Here is a 15,104-nt window from a genome sequence, read left to right as displayed (position 1 = left end):
GTTTTTCCACACTGCCAGAATTGTTATGCTGATTCCTTTCCTACTGGAGAAACTGTTACTTCTTATTTTTAAATTTACTTTCATCTGGATGGAATTTTGTTTTCCCCTTGAGGGTGTGACTATAAGGTATGGGAGCAGAGTCATTTAGTTTTGCCTCTGTGTGCTTTCAGAGGGCCAAGGCAGTGTATAAATTCCTTTGTTTTCGATATCTTTAGTGTGATTTTCTCAAAGGCTGGTTATGGCAGTGGTATACTGCACAGAAGACTCTCAGTCTCCTGCAGAGAGAGCAGGTAGAGGTCTTGAGAAGTTTATCTTTTCCCTAAGGGCTGTAGGCATGTGTTAGCAGATTTTGTATTAGGTTTGCAGTTCAACCTTCAAGCCAGTAGGTAGCATTGGAAGGTCAGTCTGCTGTGGTAGTAGCCGTAGGGTCTATATTTCATCTTTATTTACATGAAGAAATTCTCCATGGCCTCAGGCCATGCACTAGTCTATGAAACAGAGTCTGTGGCCTAGACTCTGCTTTCACCCTCAGAGGCAGGCAAAGCTGGGTAGAGATGGATTGGGCTGTTCCACTCTTGGCTCCACCAATGATGGGCTCAGAAATAAGCCCTGATGTAGGGGCAGCAGGGGAGTGTCATAGACTTTGTAAGATTTCCTTGTTATAAATAACCTAGTGTGGTGGCTTTCTCAAATGCCAGCTGTAGCTGTAATGTTTCAGATGGGTGAAGGAGTTTGAGGTCTCCTGAGTAGCCAGGGTGGTGTGGGCCATGGTGTCAGCTGTGGTCACAAAAAACTTTTCTTTTTCCCAAATGCCACGCAATTGTGTCAGCAGATGTTAGGGGCTATGAAGCTCAACTCCTAGCTAGTGGCAGTGGTGGCCATGGGATATATATTTGACCTTTGTTAATCAGAAGAAGTACTCAGCTGTCCCGGGTGATAGACTGGACTACAAAGCTTCCATAGGTTCTTGATCCACTGTTATCAAAAAAGGTGAAGGGACAAAATCAGTTGGAATCTGGATGAGCTAGCTTGCATTTAGGTTCTCTAATGATGGGTACAAGCAACAACCACAGAGGGCAGTTACCTGGCCATCTTCACAATATTCCAAGGAGGAGCAGAGCCACCTTCACTATACCAAAGAACTCACACAGAGAGAGAACCACAGCCTGAGCTCCATGTCCAGAAGGCAATATTGCAACCTTCCCAGCTCCTACATCCTTTACCTGGTAGGTCTCCCATCCATGGCCAACCAGAGTCTCTTTGCCTGGAACAGAAACAGCGGTTCCCAAGCCATTCCCCCCCTGGTCCACTCCTGCAAGGGCAGGTGGTACCCAACTCCCACATCTGCAGCAAGAGCACATACACTCCCCACTTACCTCTGAGTTCTGGCCATAAGGGTTTGTCACTACTCAAGGCCCTTCCAACATAAGATCACTGCCCAAATTGGCAGGAAGATCTCGGCAAGGTCTCCTGTGAGTTAGGATCTCGGTGAGGTCTCCTATAAGTTAAAAACAGGAATGGTTTCCCTGTATTGGAGTCATGGTCTGGGAATTCACACAAAGCACTTCTCACAGCCTCCCTGCCACTCACCAAATCAGATCCAGCATTGGGAAAGGTCAAGGAGATCCCCATGGCCTGGACAATCCAGCTTCCCAGTGGAAATGCATATCAGAGACAGTCTTTCCTCACTTTTATGCTCTATAGACTCACCATTTTACACCAGACCCACAGCACGGGCTGATGTCCACAGCTTTTTTTAAAGTTTTGGAAGTTTCTTTCACTGTTTCTGTGGAGTTTTCTGTTGAGTTCCATTTTCCTTCTTGGATAGAAGTTCACAGTGTAAATCTCTACATACTATTTTGCTCTTTCCAAGTGGTGAACTGCTCAGACAGAATCTCCAAAAATCTATAATCTGGCTGTAGCAGACTGGATCCTTGTGTCAAGAATCAATAATACAGGTGTGTAAAACAGCACAGCAATGTGGTGGCCTTTGGGAAATACAGTCTAAAGAGGAAATCCAAGCCAGTGATAGAGACCGCGTCACGTGGTCAGAATGGGGTGAGCCCTCTGGATTCCTTGTTCACACTGTGTATCTGTCATCCTACTATAATCTGAACCTACCTACCTGTGAAGATTTTCTAGGCATAAAAAATCCAAGACATCTGAAAATCAAGAAAAAGGATAGATTAGCTATTTAAATGCTATTTTAACAATTGTTTTTTCCCCTAATAAGTAGTTTATCTCCTTACATGTAATAGGAAGCAACAACTATGATCACGATTTTTCTTCACTGCCTTATCTTTAAGCCTGATTACATTCCACTACACTTCAATATTTGTTGATTAGTCCCTCTAGGAAAAGCAATGAACTATTTTCTTTCCTTTTGGAAAAGAGAATGTGAAAAATGAATATCCATCATATTTGGCTTAGACAAAAAATACGTAGTCAGGCAAAATTTGTGTAGGTTGGCCAAGCTACTTAAACTTTTTGTGATGCAATTGTCTAAATAAAAAGTAAAGGACTGATACCTAATAATGCCTGCAGGTTTTTTAAAGAGAATTCAAAGTGATGATCTTTGAATACATAGCATTGTGCCTAATACAGTATGTGTTTATTAGTATTTAGTAAAGAGCAGTTTTTAATATAAAACAGTTAATATATACAAAAATATAAAGTTAAAAAGATAGAATTCTACAGAATTGACAAAAAACAATTTTATAATTTTCCCTCACTCTAGCTTTACAGTCACTATTTAAGTTATTTCATTGTTTTTGTTTTTAATAAGCTACTGAGCATACCTTAGAGTTGGCCAATCTTTAATAATTTTTAAAGTCTCTGGTTACATTTAGTCATAAAACACTCTCATATCGGTACTAAAAAATGGATTAAGTCCTACATAATGGTCAAAATCTCAATATTTATTTACCGTTAAACTCTTCCTCTCCTGCAGTTTGGGTCAGCCTCAGTTGGAACTTGAAACAGCAAAGTTTTTCTACTTTGAGATCAGCCTCCTTCCCCTACCCAAGGATCATCAGCCATGGTTTCTGGGCCTGTTGTTCAGAAGGGTAATCAAGTTAAAATGAAATCATTAGGCTCAATTCAGTATGACTGGCACTTTCATAAAATGGGGAAATTTGGACCTAGGGACAGACACACACACTCTCACATGCAGGGAGAATGCCATGTGCAGATAAAAGTGTAGATGGCGTGAAGTCAAAGACAGCAAAGATTGTATCAAACACACAGAAGTGAAGAGAAAAGCCTTGAACCTCAGAGCCTCAGGAAGAAGCAACCTTGATGACATGTTCATCTTGGACAAAGCTAAGTCTCCAGACTGTGAGACAATACATTTCTCTTATTTAAGTCTTTCCATGGCAGTGCTTTGTTATGACAGCCCTACAAATAGTATGTATTTATGTGAGTGTGTATTTTTCTATATATATATACTGTATTAGTTTGCCTAGATATGTATAAATATATTTACACATATACATATATATGTATATATATACATATATATTCTGTAAATAAAATCAAACAGAACTTTGACTCTCAACTAACTTTGACTCTTTTTTGAATGTTTCTTTTAAAAAATATCCTAGGAATGTTTTCTTTCTTTTACCACAATTTTCATTTAAATCGGGGTGTTGTCTCACGCAATATTTTTGATATCCGTAGTTGGTAAAATAAAAGACTCTGAAATTTTGGAGTAAATTTTCCATTTCTTATGTTATTTATCACTTCTGTGTCAATCAAAGTTTTTAAGTCACTTGCATGTTAGATTTTGTAATTTAAAATGGGAGTGACATGTATGAAAGTTTGATGACATAGATGATTCTCTTTCTTCTTGAAAATTCAGTACCACCAATTGCTTATAAGCCTATGTTCAAGGAATAATTCTCAAAATTCATGGGTTAGAAAATTTTTTTAAAAAGCCAGAGTTATCTGATCTAAATTAAAGAAATGGAATTGGTATTTGAGGAAATAATAATCACTAATTTTAAAGAGTAACTCAGTTGAAAGAATTTCTGTCACTCTTATTCAAGCATTTCCTGCTAAAACAGAAACATCTTCTAAATATGAATTATAGAACACAGTCAAATGAGGTATGATTGATTACGTTGTAGATGGTCCAGTCTACTCACCAAACCCTAATTTTGAATTAGGTGTTCTGGAAGACTTCTTACTGAGAAGCATTTATGCCTACCTTCCCTGAAATAGCATCAGCAATTTATTTCTCCTAACTTGGCATGTTACTTTCCCAAGAGAGACAAAGAATTAATTTTTGACTCATTTAGACATCTACTCTAATTGTTTTGAACTTTCTTGGCCAAATGGAGGGATCCTTTTTCTAATCTTAAAATAAAACAGTAGCAGATTCTTTTTCCCCCAAGAGAAAAATTAATTCAGACCACAAAAGGATTGCACTCCAGTTCAAGGGACTATGTGAACTAATTAGTGTTAGAAGAAAAAATCCTTTTTCTTATTCACATACCTTTTGTTGGTTCTTGCAATTAATGGCTGCTTTTATTCAGTGCTTAGAAGGAATGGGGTACTTTTTTCAGGGATGTCTGGCACAGAGAAGCGTTAGATCACGTACTAGAGGAAATACATGTTTGATTTCTTAGCTTCCTCAAGATACCAATCATAATTTGAATTCTCATCCAATCAAAACCTAAATTACTGGGCTCAGCATCCTTAGCTCGGGGGTTAGGGTGCAGGCCGCATGCAACAGGGCTGGCAGGTTTGAACCCAGCCCAAGACTACTAAACAAAAAAAACAAAAATAGCTAGGCATTGTGGTAGGTGCCTATAGTCCTAGCTACTAGGGAGGCTGACTTAAGAGAATCACTTGAGCCCAAGAGTTTGAGGTTGTTGTAAGCTGTGATGCCATAGCACTGTACAGAGAGCAACATAGTTAGACTCCATCTCAAAAAAAACCCTAAATTTCAATTAAAATCCTGTTTTCATTAAACCAACCACAATCCTAGAGGTGTTTGCTTGTTTGTTTATAGTCCCCAGAAACAAAGAAATTAAGATTGGAGGGAAGAAATTAAAAAGCTAACAAACTCAAGCAAGAAAAATTGGATGAATATTATATGAAAGGCTTTAGTATACCTTCAATATAGCACCTGATTTCTAAATAATGTCTCAAATACCGGGGCTCACAAGAGATTTCACTCTTCTAGAGAATGCTGGCAATGTTTAAATGTTGTTATAAAGTCAAGTGATTTTCATGCTAGAAGAGGCCCCTAAAAAACCACCTTTCGGGTTTTGCCGTGTGAAAGACAATTCAGTTTACTGTGAGGATTTTAAGAAGACTCAAAACCAGGGAGAGGCTACTTCATCCTTCATGGAGAACTTGTAAACCCTTGGAGAGCAATTTATTTTTTATGAGGCTGCCCATACAATTTACAATGCTCAGCCAGGATTGTACACGCACCACTTCTGCCTGAGACAGGAGATAAGGCAATCATTATTTAGATCAACTACTCAAATTTCAACTGTTCACATGTAAAGTGAGTTTAATTCTGTATAAAAAATAATGCTTCTCTAATCAGGATTTATAAATACCTAGATTTTAGGCCAGATACAGTGGTTCACAACTGTAATCCCAGCACTTTGGGAGGCTGAAGTGGGAAGATTGCTTGAGGCCAGAAGCTAGAGACCAGCCTAGGCAATAATCCATATCTATAAAAAAATTTAAAAAATTTTTTTAATTTAGCTAAGCATGGTGGCTCATGCCTATAGCCTCAGCTACATGGGAGCTGGAGGTAGGATTGCTTGACTCCAGGAGGTTAAGGCTGATGTGGGAGTGAGCTATGATTGTAACACTGCACTCCACACTCCAACCTGCCCCAGCCTGCTCCAGCCTGGGAGACAGACAGAGACACTTTCTCTTACCAAAAAAAAAAAACTGGCTTTTTGCATCCAATTATTCATTAAGTGGCCTTACATAAGGCAACAGAGTAGAATTCTGGTTCCCAGTATTTCCACACATTAAAATCAGGGGAGCTTTTAAAAATCCCAAGACTCAGCTTTTACTCCAAATCAACTAAATCATAATGTCTGGGAGTGAGTACCATGCACCAGGAAATTTTAAAGATCTCCAGGTAATTTTAACATGCAGCAAACTTTGCGAACTAATCAAGTAGACTTTAAAAAAAAAAAAATAACAGCTAAAATACAATTCAAGGTTAAAGAGGAACAAGGACAAGGTTACCCTACTAGCTATGACATACAGGCCCAAATATTTGGATATGTTTTCTTTTGAAGCAGAGCATGAATGTGCATTAAGAGTTCTGTGTGCGCTGCACTTCCGTGGGACTGGAGGCCCATTTGTGATTCTGCAGGAGTTGGCCACCGATTGTGCACATATTTGAAAGTATGTCAAAATGCCTAAGAGGACATAAAAGAGATTGATTGGTAAATATAAAAATGACCTTGCACACTTATCAGTTCACTAAGAATAACCGATACTGTTTGCACCTGCTCTGCTTTCCCTGCAAAAAGGGCACATTTGGAGACCTTGGACAAAAGCACAGCTGCAAGAGCCTTCAATAGATTGATTTCCAAATACAAGCAGAGGTGATGGTAGTTTTCACAGAATATTAGGGGAGAAACAGGAAAAGGAATTGCACCCCACGAAACATGTTTGCCCTCTTCTGGAACTACGTCACCTCTCTTCAAGGAAAGGCAGAAGGGACTGTGGACCCCAAGACCAAGGAAAGGCAGGAAACAAGTAAACTAATCAATCGTCCCATTGACAGTGCAACTGAAAAACTAATTTGACAAAAAGTCATGGAGTAGGAATAGAACTGAAACAAAGACAGCAAACAAAAATCTCATCCTGACAGGCCACTCGCCTAGTATAGTGAATTGGTTCATAAAGTCTTCAGAATTAGTGACCGAACTAAAGAATGGGAGCTGCACAGAGAGGAACAGGCTCTGACTCGGCCTCCACCATTTTGTCGTGCCCTGAAACACTGGCTTCCCTGCCCAGCCTCAATCCTATGGAAAATACCAGCGTCTTAGTGTCCTGAGGCCCCTGTGCTTCACTTGCTTCTTGGACCATATTAATTAATAACACTTGCTCATCCAGAAAAATGTCTGTTTCTAGGACACTTTAGGGTCTCATGGATCCCATGAAGTTTCCTCAGAACTTTTTCCATACACCAGTGAAAGATTCTGTGGAGGAGTATTCTACCTGAATTTCAAGGTCCCAAAGAAGAAGCAGGGAAAGTTCCCTGCTACTTTTCAAATTGAGTCTTTCATTCTATCACACTTTTTGTGATGATAACATCCATCTCTACTTATTTCCCTGGTGGTCTCAGATGTTGCAGGTGGAGACCTGGTAAGGGCATGTGATGCCCCATTGCTCATCTGAAAGGCAGTCCTTGCAGTGATGCTGATGGTAGGGAAGTCAGCAGGAACATCAGGCACAACTAGACCAGTGGGGGAGACTCCAAATCCTCAAACATTTGAATTCACGTGTTTTACAGTCTCAAAACCTACCCCTCTCTCATTTCTTCTTTTCACTGCTTCCTGGATTTCACTGCCTCCCTTTGAGGTCATCTGTTCTACCTCCTAGATCATGCCACAGTAACACTGCTTCTGTATTTAAGTTAGTTTATACACACAATTTTTGTTTTACCATTTATTACATGATGGAGAGTAGTTTAATGTCCTAGGTAACCAGGGCTGGCTTCTGTGTCGTCCTTTGTTGATGACAATTATAATGCTAGTTTATTTCCTTTCATGCTACAGTTTATAAACAACAATAAACATCTGTGAACCAAAGTCTAGCAAAATATCAGCTGTTGACATTTTGTTGTACCCTGTAGTCACTAATTAGTGTTAAATTGACCTAACTTATTTTTTATGTTCTGTCCTTATAATCTTGATCTGTTTTGCAAGAGTGTGAGTCTTCAGATGACAAAATCTACTAGTTTCTAAAATTTGACATAAAATTAAGCATACTAACTTATTTTATAGTCTAATTCACCCTTTATTTCATTCATCTCACAACTCATCTAACAAATATATATCGGGCACGTTATATTTGCCAAGGGAGATGTCTGTCTAGAGATACAGGTTCAGAAACCACCAGCATACAAATGACTCTTTTTATGGGGCTAGAAGGGGCCATCCAGAAAAACAATGTTGAAACAGAAGAACAGAGGTTGAAAGTTTGATTCCCAAGATGGTGTAACAAGTAGAGATCAGAACAGTGAGCAGAATTCCCACAAGGAGCTTGAGAAAGCAGAGAGGGAGAAATAATCAAGAGATAATGGTTATCCTGAGGGCCAAGTGAAAGAAAATTTTTCAAGGAAGTTTGAATAACCAGCCATGTAAAATGCTACTAATAAGTTGAGTAAAAGGAGGTTGGAAAAACTTCTCCATTAGATCGCACAATATGATGGCCACTGGCAACATTTTACAGTGAAGATTAGTTCTGCTCTCCAAGGACCACATTGTCTCGCAGTAATAGCTCTTTTTCTGAGCAAGGGGGAGCAATTTATTAGGCCAGAAGGATTGTTCAGCTGAGCTCTCCTACAATGACTGGGGAACAAAGAGAGAACCCAGCCATACATGACGCTGGGACCTTACCCAGAGTCATAGCTCAGAAAGCACAGTGAGGAGGTGGTGAGCTGCATCCAGAGCAGTGGAAATCTGATGAATTAGGCAATTGATTGTGAACAGCTGGGATTGGCTGGCCCCCGCAGAGATCTAGGACAGGAGGAAGCCTTTCCACAGTTTTAGTTGTGGGGGAAGCTGCGTGTTGAGTGGAAACCGTGGAAGAGTGGGCAAACTCAAACAGTATACAGCAACCAGATTTGAATGTACCTAACAAAAGAGGGGAAGGACCTCTATAAAGAAAATTATGAAACTATGAGATGAAACTAACCTCTTACAGCTGCCTGATCTTTGATAAACCAAACCAGAAAATACACTGAGGAAAAGAATCCCTATTCAATAAATGATGCTGGGAGATCTGGATCACCACTTGTAAAAGACTGCAATTGGACCCACACCTCTTTACAAAAATTGATTCAAGATGAATAAAATATTTAAATCTAAGGCACAAAGCAATAAAATTCTTTGAAGAAAGTGTGGAGAAAACATTTGAAGATATTGGCCTGAGGAAAGATTTTATGAAGAAGACTTCCCTGGCAATTGCAACAACAACAAAAAATAAACAAATGGGACTGAATTAAACTGAATAACTTCTGTACAGCTAAGGAGACAACAACCAAAGCTAACTAACAACCTTCAGAATGAGAAAAGATAGTTGCATGATATGAATTGGACAAAAGCTTGATAACTAGGATCTATAGAGAACGCAAATTAATCAACAACAAAAGAGCCAACAATCCTATATATCACTGAGCAAGAGGCATGAATAGAACCTTCTCTAAAGAAAACAGACAAATGGCTCTTTTCTCAAATTAAACCTCCCATTTGATCCTGTAATCACATTACTAGGTATCTATCCAGAAGGAAAAAATCCTTTTAGTATAAAGACATTTGCACTAGTCTGTTGATTACAGTTCAATTTACAATTGCCAAAAATGGGGAAACAGCCTAAATGCCCACCAGCCCAAGAGTGGATTAACAAGCTGTGGTTTATGTATACTAGGCGTCCTCAAACTACAGCCCACAGGCCACATGTGGACCACTTAGGACATTTATCCAGCCTGCCAGGTATTTTTGCCGCGGCTGCCTGTCCTGCTTAGCAGCAGACTTGTCCTGAGGCCCACAGTCCAGCCGTCCAATGGTCTGAGGGACAGTGAACTGGCCCCCGGTTTAAAAAGTTTGAGGACCCCTAATGTATACCATGGAATACTATTCAGCCACTAAAACAGATGGAGACTTACATCTTTTTAATTAACCTGGACAGAGGTAGGACATATTCTTCTTAGTAAAGCATCACAAGAATAGAGAAGCAAAAATACAAGGGAGGGGGTAAGCGAATAAGCAAGTGGGGAGAGGGGATGAAGGGGGGTCATGGTATATGGCACAGCTCTTTGGGGTGGGACACAATTAGAAGAGGGAATTTTTCTAACAAATGCAATCAGTGCAACGTAATTCTTTGTACCCTCAATGAATTCCAAACTATAATAATAATAATGAATAATAAAATGAATAAGTAAATAATATTGTAGTACAATTTGACTTAGCAGCAGCAGAGGCTTTAATCTCGGTATTGGTGGGTGAATTATCTCCTTGCGTGTTTGGGGTAGCTGGCTCTTCTTTATTGTTCAGCATTATGACCTTTAATTGCCATACATTGGATTCTGCTTATTGAAGACAAAATAATGACTATGTTAACCAAAGAAAGAGATTATAAAAGGGAACTTCTTATGCAATGTAAACACAGATTCTGGATATCCCTTTATCTAGCATGGGCAATGAGAAGTCACCCACAGAAAGTGAATACAAGGGTATCCAAATGAGCTGAAAGCCGTAGCATCAGCTACTCTCTATCCTTACAGGACACTCATCTGACACCCCCTCCTTTCTTTCTTTCTTTATTTTTTTATGGCAGAGTCTTACCATGTTACCTTGGGTAGAGTGCCATGGTGTCATAGCTCACAGCAACCTCAAACTCTTGGGCTCAAGAGATTCTCCTGCCTCAGCCTCCCAAGTAGCTGGGACTACAGGTGCCTACTATACCATCTGGCTAATTTCTCTATTTTTGGTAGAGACGGGTCTCACCTTTGCGTAGGCTGGTCTCGAACTTCTGAGATCAGCAATCCACATGCCTTTCCCTCCCAGAGTGCTAACATTGCAGGTGGGAGCCACTGCACCCAGCCTTTCCCCTCCTTTCTCTCCTACATTGGAATCATCCTTATCACCCCATTTTTTAATTCATGACTCAAACCTTAGCCATATACTCAGTACTCCCTGAGATCTCTAGACCACAGGTCCTCAGCCACTTGACCTCATGTATCAGTGGCTGAGATGAGCAGTTCTCCACAGAGAAAAACTAAGTGTGGCTGGCTAAAACATTACACTCAATCTATAAAATGTCATGAAGAGTATTCTGAATGTTAACATCTTGGTTGCTGTGGAAAACAAATAACTTGGTATCTTTCACTTCAGAATCTTAGCCAATAATGAAGCCAGTGATGAAAAACTAAATTTAACAGTTACAGAATGTCATCTCCAGATTCCTGCCATCATTAAGTAGAATCCTTTTTCACAAATAAATAAATAAATACAGCATAGTTTATGTAATAGAAGGAAAAGCTTCATGTTTGTTGTATCTTCAGCATACAGAAGCAGTAAAAATATCTCTTTCCTATCCCCAACTTCTCACATCCAATCTCTAATACGCCTGATATTATATAAAAGAGGCAATAGCCAGCTTTAAGTAATAAAGCTGTTCATTTATTATGGAGTCATTAAAGCTATTTACTGACTCAAAATGAGTCACCCCTCTCCTTCGCACTACCATAGATTTATTATCATAGGTTCTTATCTGGATGGGTTCATTTTCTCAAAATGAGCAAAGACTGTGTCATTCTGTTTTCTACTTCTGGGAATGTTTCTGATGCCCAATGTAAAGTTTAGAAGAAAACTCCCCCTGCTCAAAGAGAAAGGCAACATGAGTAGCACCATGTCCTAGAGTCCCTGTCGAGAAGATGTAAAACTCCAATGTCAAAGGCCACAGCTCCCTTTTTGTCATCACTCAGACCATAAAGTTGAGCACCAGAAAAGTACTTAAGACTATATGGCAAGTCACTTGCCCTATGTGACAAGAGAACATGATTTATATGGGCTTATTTCAGAATGTAAGAAATAATCTATTTCTCTATCAGTATGATTAGAAATTATCACTTTGAATCAGTCATGTTTTCTGAGTGCTCTGGAGCCACATTATACCATGTTATACTATATCAGTCAAGAGCCAAGATCTCCAGGCTGGCCTCTACCCCTAAATTACTGAGTGACATTAGGCAAATCACGGAATTATTCTCTGACTTCATTTGCTTATTTGCAAATGAATTAGTAAAAATGCTTGCCCCTATTCATAGAATAATTGTGAGGTGCAAATACAAAATTAATGTGAAAGAGTCTATAAAGGTGCATACAAATCCAAAATGTCATGGTAAGATCATGATTAGATCCAAAGACATTAAATCTAAAGATAAAAAAATCACAATCTATAAATTTTTCCCTTTATATCTTCAGATCCTTCAAGTCATAACAATGCAAAAAGAAAATTCCCTAAGACCACATTTGTATACCTATGGGTTAAATGTTTGTTCTATGATAAGCTTTTGACAAACTTCATGGTAAGAACATAAAGAATTTAATACCATAAACATGAGGAAAATTTAAGAAAAAATCAAGATAAAAATAAAAATTTAATATAATAGACAAGATATATATTAGGAAATTTAAGGCTAAGTAAAAAAAATTCTATTTGGGTAAAGAAGGAAGACCTGTGTTATTATTTCAACTAATATAGCACTAAATATTGGATTTTTAATTTATGGATAAGTTCTGTGTTTATATGCTTTTTTATTTTATCATATTATAAAAAGCCTTGAGGTGCTTTCATGATCAGGTGCCCCATAAATTATGTTGTGTAACTTTATATAGCATAGTCATTAATCACAAGCATTAAAGTTTTCTTTTCTTTTCTTTTGGCATTGAACAAAGAAATCTTGGAAGCATAAAGGAAGCAGGTCAGGATAAGCTGCCACAGCTATTTATTTCACTTTAAAGAGCTGCCTCAGAACAGGAAACAAAAAATGTGTCAGATTTATTGTTCCCAACATCATAAGTGCCCTAGGTTTGGGTAAGAGTTTTCTAAAACAATTGAAAAAAAAACATATATAGCGTTACATGAGATTTTTAGCATTAAACCTTGGGTTGTCTTTTTAAATTGTCTATAAATATAGCTGTTCACTTACTCTTCTGGTTTCATGATGCTTTGGGAAACTAAAAACTGAAACTCACATAAAAATAATAAATACACAATGTAAATTTCTCATGGACCAGATATTTTATGGAATACTCAAGGATATCCAAAGGTCTCAAGATTATAACACAACACTTATGCCTTACTTATATATGAAATGGCACTGGCATTTCACTGCTGGATTAATTTCCAGCGTGCAGAAGGTTTCAAGCAGATTCCTTTGCATGTTACCTTTTTGATAACCTCTGTAGAAGGCACTATATGTTGTAAATCCTCATTTAAGAATATATGTAGCAGAAAATAATAGGTGTCCATAAAGATGTGGAGGAATTGAAACCATTGTACGCTACTGGTGGGAATGCAAAATAGGGCAACCACAATGGAAAGCCATATGTTGGTTTTAAGAAATATTAAAAAGAGAATCCAACAATCCCATTTCTTGGCATATATTCAAATAAATTCAAAATAGCCTCAAAGAGGTATTTGCATACCCATATCACAGCAGCATTTTCACAGTAGGCAAAAGGTGAAAGAAACTCAAGTGTCCATCAATGCATGAATGAATAAATGGAAAGTAGCATATGCATATAATGGAATATAACTCAGTCTTAAGCATTAAAGAAATTCTCTCACATTCTACAACACAGATGAGCCTTGGATACTGCTGTGGTTTGAATGCATCCTCCAAAATTCCTATTTCGGAAAATTACTTTCCAATGCAGCAAAGTTGGGAGGTGGGCCTAATAAGAAGTGATTAGGCCACAGGGTTCTGCCCTTACAAATGGATTAATGCTGTTATCACAGAAATTGGATTGTTATCTTAGGAGTGGATTTCTTGTAACAGGACAAGTTTGGCCCTGTCTCTTCTCTCACACATGGGTTTATTACCCTTTCATCTTTCACCCTAGATGACAGGGCAGGAAAGCCCTCACCAGATCCTGGCCCTTGGATGTTGGATTTCCCTGCTTCAAGAACTGTGAGAAGTAACTTTCTTATCTTTCTAAATTACCCAGTCTTTGTGCCAACTGGAGTGAGACAACTACATTATATTAAGAGAAATAATCAGCCACCAAAAGACAAACACCACGTGGCTCCACTGGTGTGAGACAAATTCATAGAATGAAAAAGTAGAGTGGTAGTTACCAAGAGCTGGGGAGAAGAGGAAATGAGAAGTTTTGAATGCATATGGAGTTTTAGTTTCACAAAATGAAAAGTTCTGGAGATCTACACTTATTACATGAAAATGTGAATATACTTAACACTACCCAGCTTTACACTTAAAAATGGTTACAATTGTATTATGGAATGAATAATTATGTCTCCCCAAAATTCATATGCTGAAACCATACCCTAAAAGGTAATGGTATTAGAGATGTAGCCTTTGAAAGGTAATTATAATTAAATGAAGTTATAAGGGTGAAGCCCTCGTGAATGGGATTAGTGCCCTTATGAGAATCACAAGAGAATTTGTTCTTTACCATGTGAGAATTTGAAGATATCTTTTATCAGAATTCAACCAGGTTCCCCCCCAACCTTGGATTTCTAAACTCCAAAATTGTGAGAAATAAATTTATATTGTTTATCATCCTTTACAAGCTGTTTATAACCTATGGCACATAGTTAGCATAGCCCAAATTGACTAAAATTTTATGTTACATGTTTTACTACAGTTTTTTAAAAGAATATATATGGGACATATCATGACAGATTCTATGTGTTTAATGCACATTGCTATTTCAACTCCAAACATTATCTTGCATTAATTTCCTACATTTATAATAGGAATCTGCATATAGACAATTCTTATAAACAATTCTTAAGATCACCTAAGAAACTGGTAGTCTTAAAAAGAAAGAAATACAAACTGTGGGGGGAAAAGAACTATTTGTATAATTGATAATAAAAAGTTTATTATAATGGTTGATGCCTTGAGCTTTATTAGAATGGAACTATATGAGTCTTAATGGCAGTGTTAAAGTCAATGACCATATGATTTTTATACGCAATTTTAATTGTTTGGTTGTGAAACAAAACTATTAGTTATAGTATGCTATGTGATATTGTAGTTTAGATAATACCTCAATGAAACATGGTATAATATAATATCATTGTAATATTTTATTTAATCTACATATGTATGTATGTCAATAGATAATACAATTTGTTGCTAT

The sequence above is a fragment of the Otolemur garnettii genome, unplaced genomic scaffold (genome assembly GCF_000181295.1).
Source record: "Otolemur garnettii isolate 467f Iridium unplaced genomic scaffold, OtoGar3 scaffold00084, whole genome shotgun sequence".
Classification (NCBI taxonomy): domain Eukaryota; kingdom Metazoa; phylum Chordata; class Mammalia; order Primates; family Galagidae; genus Otolemur; species Otolemur garnettii.
This window is presented reverse-complemented; position numbering follows the sequence as displayed.